Source organism: Cucumis melo, chromosome 1, assembly GCF_025177605.1.
Source record: "Cucumis melo cultivar AY chromosome 1, USDA_Cmelo_AY_1.0, whole genome shotgun sequence".
In the NCBI taxonomy this organism is placed as follows: domain Eukaryota; kingdom Viridiplantae; phylum Streptophyta; class Magnoliopsida; order Cucurbitales; family Cucurbitaceae; genus Cucumis; species Cucumis melo.
The window spans coordinates 19112481-19127966 of NC_066857.1; the positions used below are offsets into that span (position 1 = coordinate 19112481).

Sequence of the window (15486 nt, forward strand, 5' to 3'; positions counted from 1 at the left end):
AAATATTTCATTATTCAATATTTGATTGTTATTTTACTGATTTAAACTTATTTTATTAGATTGAATTTTATTTATCTAAAATATGAAAGAATTTTTTTTTTTCATTTAGCATATTTCTATTTAGCAAAGTTTTATTTTTTTCATTTTTATAATCAAAGATTTTGTCTACTTTTTCAAAATTGTCTAGTTTGTTACGGCTCTACAACAAATAAGGTTATTTTATTTTCATGGTAGACGTAATGAAAGTTACGGTTACAATATTGCTAGGTTTACATCTCATCCGATTATTCATTCCAACAATTTGTTGATTGTATTCTAGGTAAGCTTTTTCTCTCTTCCAATCTTGTTGTATCTTGCTCGACGGTTTACTGGCTCACTACTACAAAATCTACTTTACTTGACACCAGGCACTTTTACATACTTGACGCTTTTGTTAAAAAAACGTCAAGTATTGACAATTTTAAAGAAAAAAACGTCAAGTATAGTCACAAAAAAGCGGAGATTTCACGGCGTTTTTCGGATAATTTTACGCTAACCTTTACTCGACGTTTTTTCGCATCATGTATAAAAGACATTTTACTTGACGTTGTATTCGTGTCAAGTATTGCGAAACGTTACTTGACACGAAAACAACGTCAAGTATAGTTTAAAGAAGACAAAATTTTCACCAAAATTTTCGAATTATTTTTACTTGACGTTTTGTGTCACGTCAAGTATAGTTGAGATTGCACTTGACGGTTTTGTCGCGTCAAGTATAGTGCAGCTTTTACCTGACGTTGATTCCGCGTCAAGTATAGTTGACATTTACTTGACATGGAAATAACGTCAAGTATAGTTAAAAATTTTATTTGAAACTTTGAAAATTAATATTTTAAAAATGTCAAATATAAAAATATAAAAATATAAAATATAAAAATATTTTTTATTTCTATCATTCCATTAAATAAACTTATTAAAATAAATTTATTAAAATAAAATTACTAAAATAAAGTTATTACAATGTTATTAAAATAATCTTATTAAAATAAATTTTCCAAAAGAAACTTATTAAAAATTAATTTAGTAGAAGAAATGTATTAAAATAAATTTAGTAAAAAGAAATGTATTAAAATAAATTTAGTAAAAAGAAATTTATTAAAATAATAAAAAAATTATTTAAAAATTTCCTCAAAAAAACCTTTCATTTTCCCTCATTTTCTCTCTCCAAACCCTTCAATCTCTCTATCTCCATCTCTATCTCCACATCTCTTTCCTTTACCTTACCTTACCCAGCCGTGATCGCCCAAGACGTTGACGACCGCCGCGAAGTCCAAAACCCACGTCGAAAACCCAGCCGACGTCCCAGCCGATCGCTACGAAGTCCAAAACCCAACTGACGACCGTCGAAGACCACGCCGCCCGAAAACCCCCGCCGTGTGAAGACCCCCGCCGCCAAAGACCACGCCGCCTGAACACCCACCCGCCCAAACATGCCCGCCGCCCGAACACGTCCGCCGCCCGAACACGCCCACTGCTCGAACACGCCTGCCGCGCGAAGACCCGCGCCGACGACCCGCGTCACGTTTTCAACCGTCGTTATCTTGCAGCAACTTTTCGGTCACCAATCAGCAAGGTTTCGAGCCTTTTCGGTAAGAGTCGGTAAGGATTATTGCTATACTTTCTTTTTCGAATTGGATTTAAGTATTTGAATATTCATATGAGCTATTGGAATTCGTTTGTTGTTCTGTTTGGGTATATTACTAACTGTCTGACTTAGATTCAGCAAGGTTGAACACATTTTGGACTAATTCGCACTTGATTAAGATGTCTTAGAGCAGTTTTTGAACCGGGAAAGTTTTTTGGGCTTAGTTCTGAATTAATTTGGAGTGATTAATTAAGGTTTATGGTGGATTTTGGATAAGTATATTACTTTTGAAAATCCCATGGTGTTGATTAAGGTTGAGATTTATCATTTAGGCTTTCTAAAAGTTGGTATTGCTTCAAGTAAGTGGAGTTTTGGATTGAGAATTATATGATTGTTGAGCTAAATAGTTTTCACATCCCTTCTACAATGTAAATTTTGATAAAGATATGTTTTAGTTAGGTGTAGAGCACTTTTATGATTGCATCGGACAAGACTATTTTATTGTTTGGATCATCTTGAATTTCTGATAATTGATGGGATTAATTCGGCTATTGATTTGTGTGATATATTAATTACATTATCAACTTAATTTAGATGCTGAGGGAACTGAATTGTGGACATGCATGTGTTCAACTGATGGCTTCCCAAAAGTTATAGCCGATAACCGTGATTCCAACTGTTTTACGTCATGCAACTGCACTTATGATATACATCAATCTTTTAACTTTGTTGTTTGATTATTTTTAGTCCATGTGTATCTTAACAGTTTCACAATTTGCCATTAATCACCAAGAAAGGGTAGAACCAATTTTATAAATGCAATTGAGTTTATGTGTATGGATATATACTATTTTTCGTAATTGATATAAATAGCAAAGATCATTTAATAATTTCGTCAACTATTGAATCCCATTTAGATTGTTGTCTGAATTATTATTGATATTATTATTGAATTCTACTCAAGAACATTCCTTCAAAAATTTAACTTGTTCATTTTGTTTTATACTGCTTTTGATACTTGCCTGGGCATCCATTGCAATTTCGTCGTTGTCACTTCTTTATTGTTTAATTTTGAAATTTGGCAGCTATTTAGGCTTCTCAGCTTTGGATTTGATTGTGGATTAGTTATGTTTTATCTTAGTATATTGCACTAATTCTATATTCGATCTGAATATTAATTTCACTTAAATTGTTGAAGATAATGATATCTCATGGCTTATGTTGGTTTTATCAAAATTTCCTTAAAATGATTTATGTGTTGTTGACTTAGTTATATCCAACACTTCGGAAAATACAGTAGCGTATTTGAATTCCTTCACTCTTCTCTTAACATTTCGCTCACCCCTTGTTATTCTCTGGCTCTTCTCTTTTTTCATATCCTTAATATTTATTTGAATTTATTAGATAGATAATCCTTTAAAAATATTAATTAATTCTATTATAGATTATTCTTCCTATATAGTAGAGAAAAATCTGTTAATATTCTTTGACCTATTTTAAATGAATATTTATTTATAAATTGTATTCCCGTTATATAACAATGTAATATCTTTCATTTTCAACCGGGATATATCTTTGAAATTTTTTCCAACCTTAAATTGGTTTCAACCTCGATTTTGGGTAAGATAATTTAGGAGAATTTTTTGATGATAGCCAATTGTTAATTTTATTAATGAAGATACTGGAATTTTCTTTTATGATTAGGATCAAATTAATGTGTGTTCCATCAGACATACAATAGTTTTGGGTATCTCTTCACGGAATTATAATGGGAAGTTAACAGAAACCTAGCGGGACTAGTAGTGGATCCCTTAGTGAGTATATTTTACATACTCATATTTCTCTATGTTTAATCAATATTTCAGGCACAGGTAAAGATCTGGAAAGCCGGCGAGCGATAGAAAGGGGCAATGACATGCCATATAGGGTCTCAGTTTTGCTTTCGCTTTTCATTGTTCGCTTTTCGTGTTTAGATCTTAAACATTTTTATTTATTTATTTTTATTATCTTTAAAATTTATAAACTCAGCTGCAACATGTTTTCATGGTATTTCTTTTAATGAAAAATCAGTTTTTCTTTTTTCAAAAAAATTGTCAAAATTGTCATTTATTCCTTAAGGTAACGACCTTAGCGTAGTATAAAGATTGGGTCATTACACAAATCCTATTGTTTATTTTATTCTTGAACTTAAAATGAAAGTTAAAATATTATTTAATTTGATTCATTTTAGTTTATGTAGTTTTAAAATGTTTTATTTTGATCTTATACTTTTAATTAATTTAGTTTATTTTGGTCTATAAAAATAAAAATAGACACAGTAGCTTTTAAGTACACAAAAATTAGCATGTATTAGTGATGATTTGAAGTGATGGTAAGTTAAGAATGAGGAAATTTAATTTGAGTAAAGTGAAGTTGATATATAACATCACGTTTTTATTGAATCATATGTAATAATATCAATGTTTTTGTAAATAAAATAAATTATGTAAGTTCATTTTGGTTGCCTTCATATGCAATAATACATATAAGACTTTAGACGTACCAACCCACATTATTGATAAGATATTATTTTTCAATGAAAGGAGAAAAGGAATAATATTTTTAAAAATATAATAATATATATATATATTAAAGAAAAAGAAAAGTATGTGTATTTGTGTTTTGTTTATATGTATCCTCCTTGTTAGAAAACTACTTCCATGTAAAATGACCAAAAAGCCCCTACACATACTCCAACTCCTTTTCCCGCATCTCAAATCATAAAGCCTGCCGCCCGCAGTGAAGACATAATAGAAGAACGTGCCACCAATAAAAATTGCTCCATACAACCACAAAAATGTTTATTCAAATTTTGAACCACCATCACTCCTTTTCAAATTAATACCAAATTTACAAATCTTCCTATTTTCTATCAATTAAACATGGAATTGAGGACATGGATCCCCTTAATCCCTATCATGTCAAACCCTTTTCATCATCAATATCCGATTAAATAATAAAATTAATTTGGTCAATTCTATATATTATTTGACCTAAATACCAATTGAGTCCAAAAATAGACTTAATTTAACCTAAATGCTAAAAATAGTTTGAATCCATATAGTCGAGCCCAGTAGCGTATCTAGAAATTTTCCATAGGGGACATTATATAATAAACACACTTAAAAATGTAAAAAATAATATATTAATAGCTTCAAAGATTAATTAATTTAATTTGTATTATAATTGTCCTCTACGAGTTTTCATGTTTTGAAATCGATCAATAATAAGTTTATTATCTAACTTATCTAATAAATCTTTCTCAATATAGGCTATAAGACAATCATTCATCCATTGATCTCCCATTCGCTTGCGTAGTCAAGTCTTCACAATATTCGTAGTAGAAAATGTTCTCTCTACAATAGCTATTGCAACCAGTAAAATCAACGCCAATATGAGCAACCGATAAACTAATGGGTAGACCTTATCTCTTCTCGTAACGACTATTTTCACTGCAAGATCACCAACGCTTTTTAGTTCAACAAACTCTGAACGCATATCAATAATGTAATTTTGAAGTTGATCCTCAAGCTAGTAACGACCCAACTTTCCGGACTAAGCTGAGGTCACTACCAAATACCAAAACTCGACCATTCAACATAAAATTTAAAACGGACCAGTTACGATTCATTAAAGCATTAGAAACCTTACAAAAAGACAGTTTCGGGCCCTATTTTAAATCAATCAAAAAGTCACAAATAAAAACTCAAGTCACCAGTTCAAAATCACAAGTCAAAATATTCTGACAAAATACATAGCGGAAGCGATAAGAAAACCAGACGCGTCCATATGGCCTTCACGCGTCCTTCCTGCCTCTCGTCGGTCTGCCCCTCGCTGTGCCCTTACCTGAAAAGTTAAAGAAGAGAAAAGGGTGAGTATAAACATACCCAGTAAGGGACCCACTACTGGGCCCGTTAGGGGACAACAGTTTACTTCCTATTCGGGGGTGCCCTACATAACAGTCTAGTGGTTCCGTAGAACGCACATATCAGTCTAGTGCTCCCGAAGGATGCACGTATCAGTCTAGTGCTCCCGAAGGATGCACGTATCAGTCTAGTGCTCCCGAAGGATGCACACATCAGTCTAGTGCTCCCGAAGGATGCACGTATCAGTCTAGTGCTCTCGAAGGATGCACACATCAGTCTAGTGCTCCCGAAGGATGCACACATCAGTCTAGTGCTCCCTAAGGATGCACATATCAGTCTAGTGCTCCCGAAGGATGCACATATCAGTCTGGTGTTCCCAAAGGATGCACCTATCCGTAAGGCACACTACCCCATAGATGAAGCTAACCGTTACCCCTCAGTCCATACTAAACCGTCTACATCAGTCATACCCCAACGACATTTATATTACAGTTCCGCCATAGGCTTTGTCAGTCAGATAGTATAGGTTTAAACAACTACGCCCTCAGTTGCTATACGCATCACCAATTCGCACACCATTAGGGAAAACCCTAGACCCAATCAACTAACCAACCAAAACCGGACTCACTGTCCTTCCCCGTCCAAACTCCATGATCAACAACTAGACCAATGCTTTACTACATACTGAACCGTAACTTCAAGGTCCATCAACATAAATCTCAATCTACCATTAGCAGTCACAGTATCTTTACATCAGACAAAATATAATAACAGTGCTTAACAGTCAACACGCATACAGTTATTCAGTACAGTCACTAACGTGTAATCCCCTGTGGATTACTACGTTTTCAGCCTCGATCTGAGGTCCAGTAGTAGGAAAACCCTTACCTGATACTCGGTTATGCCCCTCGATCGAATCCACGCTCAACAGATCCACCTAAACGAAACACGAAGGTTTTAGTTGATGACTTTAGTAGAAGTCGTTTTAAAAGGTCATCCGTTGACTTACCCAAGGAAAGGAAAACTACCTCCAAACAAGCCTACCGCGAGACCCGAGAACTCAAGCGTCAACTCTGTACTACCTTCAAGGGAGAAAAGTAGGGCCATATCTTATTCCAATATTCAAACTCTAATTGGATGTAGCAACATTAGGGAATTCATCGAAAACAATCCTTACCGAAGACTCACCGTGACCCGGAGCGGAGGAAGGAAGGCTTAGGTGGCTTGGTGAAATAAGGAGCTCGGCTCGGCTTGAAGGCATTCGGCTCGGCTCGGCTCGGCTCCACCTCGGCTCGGCTCGGCTTGGCTTCGGCTCGGCTCGGCTTGGCCTCGGCTCGGCTCGGCTTAGCCTTGGCTCACAGCTCGGCTTGTGGCTCGGCTCAACTCGGCTCGCGGCTCGGCTCGCGGCTCGGCTCACTCGGCTCGCGGCTCGGCTCACTCGGCTCGCGGCTCGGATCGTGGCTCGGCTCACTCGGCTCACTCGGCTCGGCTTACTCAGCTCGGCTCACCCGGATTTGTGTGTGGCTCGGACTGGAAGCGGGTTTTGGGTCGGGTCAGCTTGGAACCGGGTCGGGTTTTTGCAGCGCGAAACGGGCAACACGAACGATGGCTCTCCGGCGTTCGACGACCGTGACGAACGACAGCTGGGAGGCGTTCGACGACCGGCCTTGCTCCCACGCGGCAAACGACTGACGGAGGGCGCACGCCGGTGGCTGGCGTTGTGAACCCGAAAGGAGATCGAAACGGACGGTCGCGGCGGCTGTTCGATTTCGGAGACGGAGACGACGACGGAGGAAGAGAGATGAAGGCGGCGTCGCTGTCGGATGGAGAAGAGATGAAGAAGAAGGAGAAACGGATGGGGAGAGACGGCTGCGGCGCGGCGTGAGGAAGAAGAAAGCGAAAATGAAAAAGAAAGGTGGGAGGTGTGCGCGCGCGGGTTAGGGTTAATCTTAAAAAAAAAATTTTATTATATATATATATATATAACTTTTAATAATAATAATAATTAGGATATTATTATTATTATTATATATATATATATATTAATTTTTACTTATCATAATTAATAATAAAAATATATAAAGTATTATTATATACATATATATATTAACTTTAAAAAAATTTAATTAATAATAATAATACTAATAATAATAATAATAATAATAGAAAATATTAATATTAAATTATATATAAGGATAATAATAAATACCAATAATAATAATAATATAATTACTTATTATATTATTATTATTATATAATTTACAAATATAAATTCAGAATTTCAGAAATTAATTCAAAATTTAACATTCCCAAGAATTTATATAAAATGAAAAAAAATAAATTTTACCTCGAAAGTTCGGGGTGTTACACATAGAGAGTTCAATAGCTGAAAAGTCTTTTTGATAAAACTGAACAAATCGACTAAGTTTTTGTCTATCAAAAGCAGCAAATGAATTACTCGAATTCAAACAAGCTATACACAGAAGCATTTCAGTACTTGATTTAGTAAAACGATTATTTAACTCTTGAAGTTGCACATCAATGACAGTATAGAAGACTTCAACACGATAATAATGCAAATTTGTAATTGGTTGAGATTTTTGACTTTTTCGTCCTCGAACTAAAAACATAGCATTCATTTTAAGAACTTCAATATCATGACTATTGCAGAAATAAGAAACTCTTTGCAATAATGTATCCCAACCAGATTTTTTTCATTGCTTGCAATTTACCTTTACAAATGTTGACTAAATTCATTGCATTCACAATATCCTGATCTTTTCTTCGTAAGACTTGAAACAAGTCATTTTTGATTCCCAATATATTTTTCATGAGATGCATATTGAAAACAAAGTCAAATGAAAAGATTGAAGTTATTAAAATCTGTGCTTCATATTTTTGTTTTAAATTTGATCCACTGTCCACAATTGTCTCAAGCACATCAACTACTGAAGAGAACATTGTAACTAAACTCATTCAAGTGTTGTAAAGTGATCCCTATCGAGTATCTTCGGGTCTTTTAATCATTATCTCTTGATTTAATCCTCGTCCATTTGATATTTCACCATTATTTAAAGCTTTAAAAATTTTCATACTATGTTTCTTTCATAGAACATCTCAACGTTTAGTTGATGCTCCAATAACATTCACTATATTTGTAGCAACAAAAAAAAAAAAAGATCGAAAATTTCCACATGATTTTTTGCAATATTTAAAAGAGCTAATTAAAGTTGATGAGCAAAACAATGATTGTAAAAAGCACATTCATTATATTTCTTTCAAAATAAGTGCTTTCAAGCCATGGAACTCACCTTGCATATTACTTGCTCCATCATATCTTGTCCTCGAAAATTAGCAATACTTAACCCATGTTGGGAGAAAAAATCATCAATAGTTTCCTTAAGTGATAGGGCTCTTGTATTATTGACATGGATGATTCCAATAAATCGTTCAATCACATGACCTTCATCCACATATCGTAATAAAACTGACATCTGCTCCTTTGTAGATATGCTCTACGAACTTGATCTTGAATATTATAATTATATTTAGAAATTCTAGTCCTTAGACCAAGATCTGCAGGTAGTTCTCCTAAATTGATTTCTTTATAAGATCTATCAGAATCAGGAATATGCATCTTTTTTTAGGATGATGATTCTATAGTTTCTACGATTGTTTTTCTTTTAAAATATCTCTCCATGTTGATATGTTAACTCTACAAAATTAGTATTAAACAATATAAGTATTATGATTTATCACATAGATTGAAAAAGTATTAAAACTAAAAATAGTAAGAAGAAATTGAACTTACTGGCGAATTGATATGGTACGTATATTCTAACGATGAACGAAAAAAAATTATCTTCTAGCCTTTAATTATGAAATTACATAAAATAAATATATACATAAAAAATGTAAACGTGAATTTAAAAATTACATCAAAAAAAGAAAAGAAAAAAGAAAGAATGATACATTTTTTATGGAATATTGTTGAGAGAGTGAAAGTTTAGATGCCGACTTTGTTGTATTTGTTTTCTAAATATTTTTTAGATAACAAATGACGACGGCTAAAAAATAAGCTATGGTTTTATTTTAGTTAGATTTTTTTCCTCTTATTAATATTGACATTTAGAGAAATAAAATTATTGAGAATAGGAAAGATATTTGATATTTAGGGAAAGAAAATTAATGATGTTTGGAATAAAATATATTTTGTGACAATTTAGGAAAAGTTTTGATATTTGGAAAATAAAACTATTGAACTTTGGAAAGATATTTGACATTTGCAAAAAGAAAATTAATGATGTTTGAAATAAAATATATTTTGTGCAATTTAGGAACAAATTTAATATTTGGGAAACAAAAATATTGATATTTGGAATAAAATTAATTAATAAAAATGATTACAATTTGTAGGTTTCAAGCCTTTAACCTAAGTTTACAAACTGAGAACATAACCACTACTCCAAAACCAAAATTTTGATAAAATAAATCATTGTTTAATATATATTTTAGTCTGACACTTCAAAATTAGTATTAAAATACAAAAATCGATAATGTGAGAGGGGAGGCACGTGCCCCCGCTAGCCCCTTAATAAATCCTCCCCTAGTTGAGCCTAGGAACCTTTTTAATCAACCAAGATTAAGTCTACAAGGTCCACCTGGAAACTTAATTTACAAGTAGAAGAGATCCTCACTATTTGAGGGTTTGAAAATCTAGACTTCATAAAGCTTATAGAGAATTATTCAAACGACCAAAAGACTCCCTAACTCCTAAAACTGAACTACATCTAATTATACATTTCATCATAATACAGTCAAATAACCAAAAAAGATGCTTAAGTTGAAGTCTTAGAAGACAATTAGAGAAATGAGCTTAGATGTATAACTCTAGGTGAATCAGAATATTAGTGAGAAACTACATATCTTAATGTCCATCTATCACACACTACAAGAAAACAACTTCCCAACACATAAAACAGCCGTTGGAAGATAGTCCATCAGAAGAAATGATATCTCCCAACAAGCTATAGGAAGCGTCACAAATAAGCCATAATCCCCGTCGCCGTACAATGGTGTCGGAAGTTAGTTGAGAAAAAATGTTTTCGTAGGGGAACTTTTGATGCCACTAAGAAAGGCTTCAGGAGTTGCCGCATTACTCCATACACAATTAAGAAAGGTGTTGGAGTTCTCGCCTAACTCTCGACGACAATTATGGTGTCAAGAGTTAGACGAGAACTCCCAATGCCTTTCTTAACTGCGTCGGTTGTTCCCTACAAGATAGACATGAAGCTTTCAAATTTCATTTCCTTCCTACAACTTTAATCCTAAATTTTCACTCTCCATCTTTCTCAAAATGTTATTGTCGTTCGCTTGCACACCAATCCCCTCGCCTCTCTGCCTCTCCATTCACCACCACCGCTCCTTCCTCTTCATCTCTGTCATGGCCTCTCCTCCATGGTATTGTTGCTTTTTCATTTTGTTTCCTTTACATGTTTCATTTGAACCTTTATTTTCTTTTGTGCACTTTCAAAACTTGATTTTCAGATTCATTCTAATTGTAAGTTCCTTTTTCATGATCATTTTGTTTATTTTCATTTCGTATGTTTATGGATTTTTCTCAATGCTACTTGCTTTCTTGTTCACATTTGAAATTTGTACAAGAAGCTTAAATTCAAATACGATGTTTTGAGAACTTGACGATTGAAGGTTTAATCATTGTAAGGTAGACTTGTGGTTTTTTGCTTTAAGAAACTATTGTGCGATTTTTAGATTCTTTATTCTTAACGCACATTTGAATGTGATAAAACTACTTTTTATAAATACTTTAATTACTAAGTTCATTCGTGGAACTAGTGTTTATCTTCATTTGTTAGATTTTGATCAAACTTGGTAGGAATTGAGCAAATGAGATATTGCAAAGCTTGAGCAACTCATCAATGTTAGTAAAATGGAAGATTCTTTTCCACTTTTTTACCTTCAATGAATAAGTCATTTTGAGTTAGAGGAATAAATGTGAGATGTATAATGTAATTATTAAATTTTATAGTTAGCTCTTCAATTATATATATACACACATATATAAACACTTTGGATGTTTCTTTGGTTACGATTTAGATGCTAACGTTGTTCTAAATTCTTTTTAGATTAAATTTGAATGTTTTAGAATTGTCATTTGTCATCCAACACGTCCGATATGCAGCAACAAACAAAGCGTCACATTGGCATTTGTAATCCAAGGTACCTAACATAAAGGCAACGACTAAAGACCACATTGGCATTTTTCATCCAACGCATCGACATAGGGGAAATGAACACGGTTGCATTGACATATATCATTCAAGACGCCCAAATATGCTTTAATAAGCAAAAGACAGATTAACATTTGACATTCAATGTGCCCGACATACTTGTAAAAGAATGGCTCTTATAAAACAATTGTTTACCTTTAGACTTATCCTTTGGTGATAGTTGAATTTACTATTAAAAGACCGCGAAAGCAAAAGAGGAGATGAAAGTTAGCCAAAATTAACAGAAGGAAGGAGTAAGATATCGATTAAAGAAAATAACGAGCAGAAAACAATAAGGAGAAAGAAAGAAAGAAAAATAAAAGTAAATGGAAAAACAAGGATGATGAGAAATTAAAGAAAGAAAGAAAGAAAGAAAGAGACAAACCAAGATAAGAAAGAAGTCTGAAAAAACAATCCAAAAGAAGAAAAAGAAAGGGAAGGATGGGTCCATGTTATTTTCCAAATCCTCTTCTTTGCTATCTCTTTCTCCCTCTCTCTCTATTCAACCATATCTCAATTGAGTGTCAGTATCATGGATACCTATTCAATTCAACTTCAAATTCTATTCTCAATTGAGTAGCATCCAAAATTCAAATGGGAGTTTATGTTAATAAAGGAAATCAAAACAGTGACTTAAATTCTAAGTTTGACATAACAAAATATGTGTTAAATAACAAAATTAGACTCAAAGTTTATATACCAAATTCATAGTTTAATTAAATTGATACATTAAATAAGAGTCAAATTCAATGACATAGCCTGTAACTTCGGATATTCAACCACTCATATACGTATATAAATCTCAAAAAGAGAGATCGTTTATTGAATGAATTTTTTTGAATAAATCACTAATTATCACGTCATTTCTCAAATTAATGGCAAAATTTAAAGTACCACGTATACTCACAGCAAAGTATAAAATAAAAATTGAGTCAATGACCCCACGCTTTACAATTTGTAGAAATGGCAAATTAATAAGCCAACTCAATTGAAATTGTCGAATGACCAAAATGCCCTCATAGATAAAAATGTGGAACTAAATTGGATTACGATCTGATTGTTATCGAATTGTTATGTGATTACCACTAATTATCAATGATATTTATTGTTATTTGATTGTGTTTGATTATTGTCTGATTGATATCTTATACTAATTGCTAATGATACCGATTTGTCATCTCATTGTTATGTAATTTAATATTGATTGTTATTTAATTGCAAATGATACTGATGGCTATATCTAATGACCTTACATTTCTTTTATAAAATTTATAAGTAGTTTTTGACAATCAACTCATTATCTTCTGTCTTCTATCATATTAAGTAGTTTCTAATTACTATCATATTGACATCCGATTACCTTATTTTTTTCGTTAATTACTAAAGATTTTTGTTATTACATTATAATTGTCATATGAATACCTTATATTTTTTTTTTCTGTCAATTACTAAATAGTTTCTAATTACCATTCATTTTTGTAATTAACATAACATTGTTGATTATCTAATTACTACCATGGAAAATGGCCATTGGAAGATTAACCACAACTACAAAATATTGAGATAGTCATTTGATTACCTACTGAATTGTCATCTAATTACCTTCAGTTATTAACTCATGTAGAAAATGACCATTGGAAGATTAACCAAACTATGAGTTTGTATCCTCTTCTGAAAAATGCAAAAAATGGCTTATAGCAACTAAAGTTTTCTTATCTAGAAAGTCAAATGGGTCAAGCTTTCTTATAAAAACAAGATTTTGTCGAGCTTTATGTGATGTGTGATGACATTATTGTTAATGTTGCTTTTTAATTGATTCTTTGGCTAATGTCGATTTTGTTGGTAAGTCTTCTCATTTTGGAGTGGTTGAGATGTTAATTATCGTTGATTTTGGTTGTTCTTGTAAGACAAACTAAAGGGGGAGAATGAATGTGTTTATGGTTATTGGGTTGCTCTTGCTCATTTGGATTATTGTTTCTGTTGTCAAAGTTGTCAAAGACCATTGAATTGATGTATGGTTTGTGTTAATTTGGATTTCTTAATGATTTGTGAGTTTTCCCTTAAAAAATAGCCAAAGGGAGAGATTGTTACAGATTTCGGTTGGCTGCCTTATTTTATTAAAAACAAGATTGGAGCATAAATTGATTTTGGTTAATATTTATTTAGATTTGGTTGTTATGTTGTTAATATTTATTAATAAAGATATGGATGTATAGTTGGTTGTGGTTGTTACTATATATTCTGTAAATATTTATTAATAAATATATGATTAATATTTACTAATAAATACGTGAAGTTTGGCTTTGGTTGTTTTGATTTAAAAAAATACAGCTTGTGGGCTATGTGGTATATTTATGTTAGTGGAAGACAGAGTGTTGACGTACGTGTAACAAATTATGTATTGGGAAAGTCTTTTACAAAGTACTCAGTTTTTGTGGTGTGTGATGTTGAACATCCTGTTACTATCATTGTGAAGTACTTGCTCAAGAAGATCTGTGCAGGTTAGGAGGAGCTTAACACTGAAGATTATTCTGAGGAGTCTCTCACAAGGGAGCCTTCACATTGAGACGCAAGGGTGAAGCATCAAGCATATGATCTAGGGGAGCCTAGATCAAATTCCTTGTTCACACATCAAGTGGTTTAGGGGGAGCGTAAACATTTATCTTGTAAAAGTCATAGAAGATCAAGATAGTTGATTCTTGATAAGTTATGTACTTGTGATCCTCTTCAATCCTTATCCTAGTTTAATGGACGCTCTAGAGAATTTGCCTAAAATTCCATAGAAAGCGGCCCTCACTTCCACATCCACAAAGGTGAATCTATCGGGAGTACTCCTGTAGCTAGGTACCCCACTTGACGTCAAGTATAGAATTTATTAAGAACTAAGTTTAACATTTTCTTTCGCTTCAAGATGTCATGCTAATCATAACAATGGAACTCTTAGGTGTTCTAGCATGAATCTCTTCATATCACTTGGGGTTAATTATTACCCATTAAACTTGATTCTTCGAATCTCCAGTCTTTCAAGTTAGTTTGCCTCACAAGCAATTCGTTTTTTTATAAGCTAGCTTGAGTCCTATTCTTTTTTAAGTTCTGAAAACCTTCTCTCTTGCTAGTCTTTTTGTCAAAGGATCAGCCAAGTTATCATCAGTCCATACATGATCCACTACAACTGCACCAGTAGTGAGAAACTCTCTAATGGTACTATGCTTACGACATATCTGTTGTCTCTTGCCGTTGTAATAACGATTTATGAACTTTTGTGATAGCTTCAATACTATCACAATGGATTAATATGGTTGGTATCGGTCTTTTCCATGTGGGAATCTCTGTCGAAACTAGCTTGCTTCTTCACTAGCAGTAGCTAGTGCTATCATCTCTGACTCCGTCGGACTGTGGTAAAATAGTCTGTTTCTTAGATTTTCAAGCAACAACACCTTCTGCTATATTAAAAATATAGCCACTTGTAGCATTTGAGTTATTCGAAAGGGAGTTCCAACCAGCATCACTGTACCCTTCTAGAATAGCGGGTAACTTTTGGTAATGTAATCCTAGGTTCTGGGTTTTTTTTAAGGTATCTCATGACTCTTTCTATGGCTCTCTAGTGTTCTAGGCTAGGTCTACTAGTAAACCTACATAGTAATCCTACAACATAAGCTATATCTGG

The 15486-nt window shown here is 33.3% G+C and overlaps 2 long non-coding RNA genes across 3 annotated transcripts; one reads left to right on the forward strand and one right to left on the reverse strand.

Moving 5' to 3' along the window:
- Nucleotides 1-1185: 1185 nt before the first annotated feature.
- Nucleotides 1186-3630, forward strand: LOC103489599 (uncharacterized). 2 transcript variants are annotated; one of them, XR_007820368.1, is made up of 2 exons: nt 1186-1638; nt 3329-3630. It is a non-coding gene; the product is annotated as an uncharacterized LOC103489599 (long non-coding RNA). The 2 variants fall into 2 exon arrangements; XR_537624.3 differs by lacking the exon at nt 3329-3630 and adding an exon at nt 2219-3321.
- Nucleotides 3631-5355: 1725 nt separating this feature from the next.
- LOC127149083 (uncharacterized) lies at nt 5356-6526 on the reverse strand. Its single transcript, XR_007820375.1, has 2 exons — nt 6418-6526; nt 5356-5509 (listed from the first exon to the last, which is right to left on the reverse strand). It is a non-coding gene; the product is annotated as an uncharacterized LOC127149083 (long non-coding RNA).
- Nucleotides 6527-15486: the final 8960 nt, after the last annotated feature.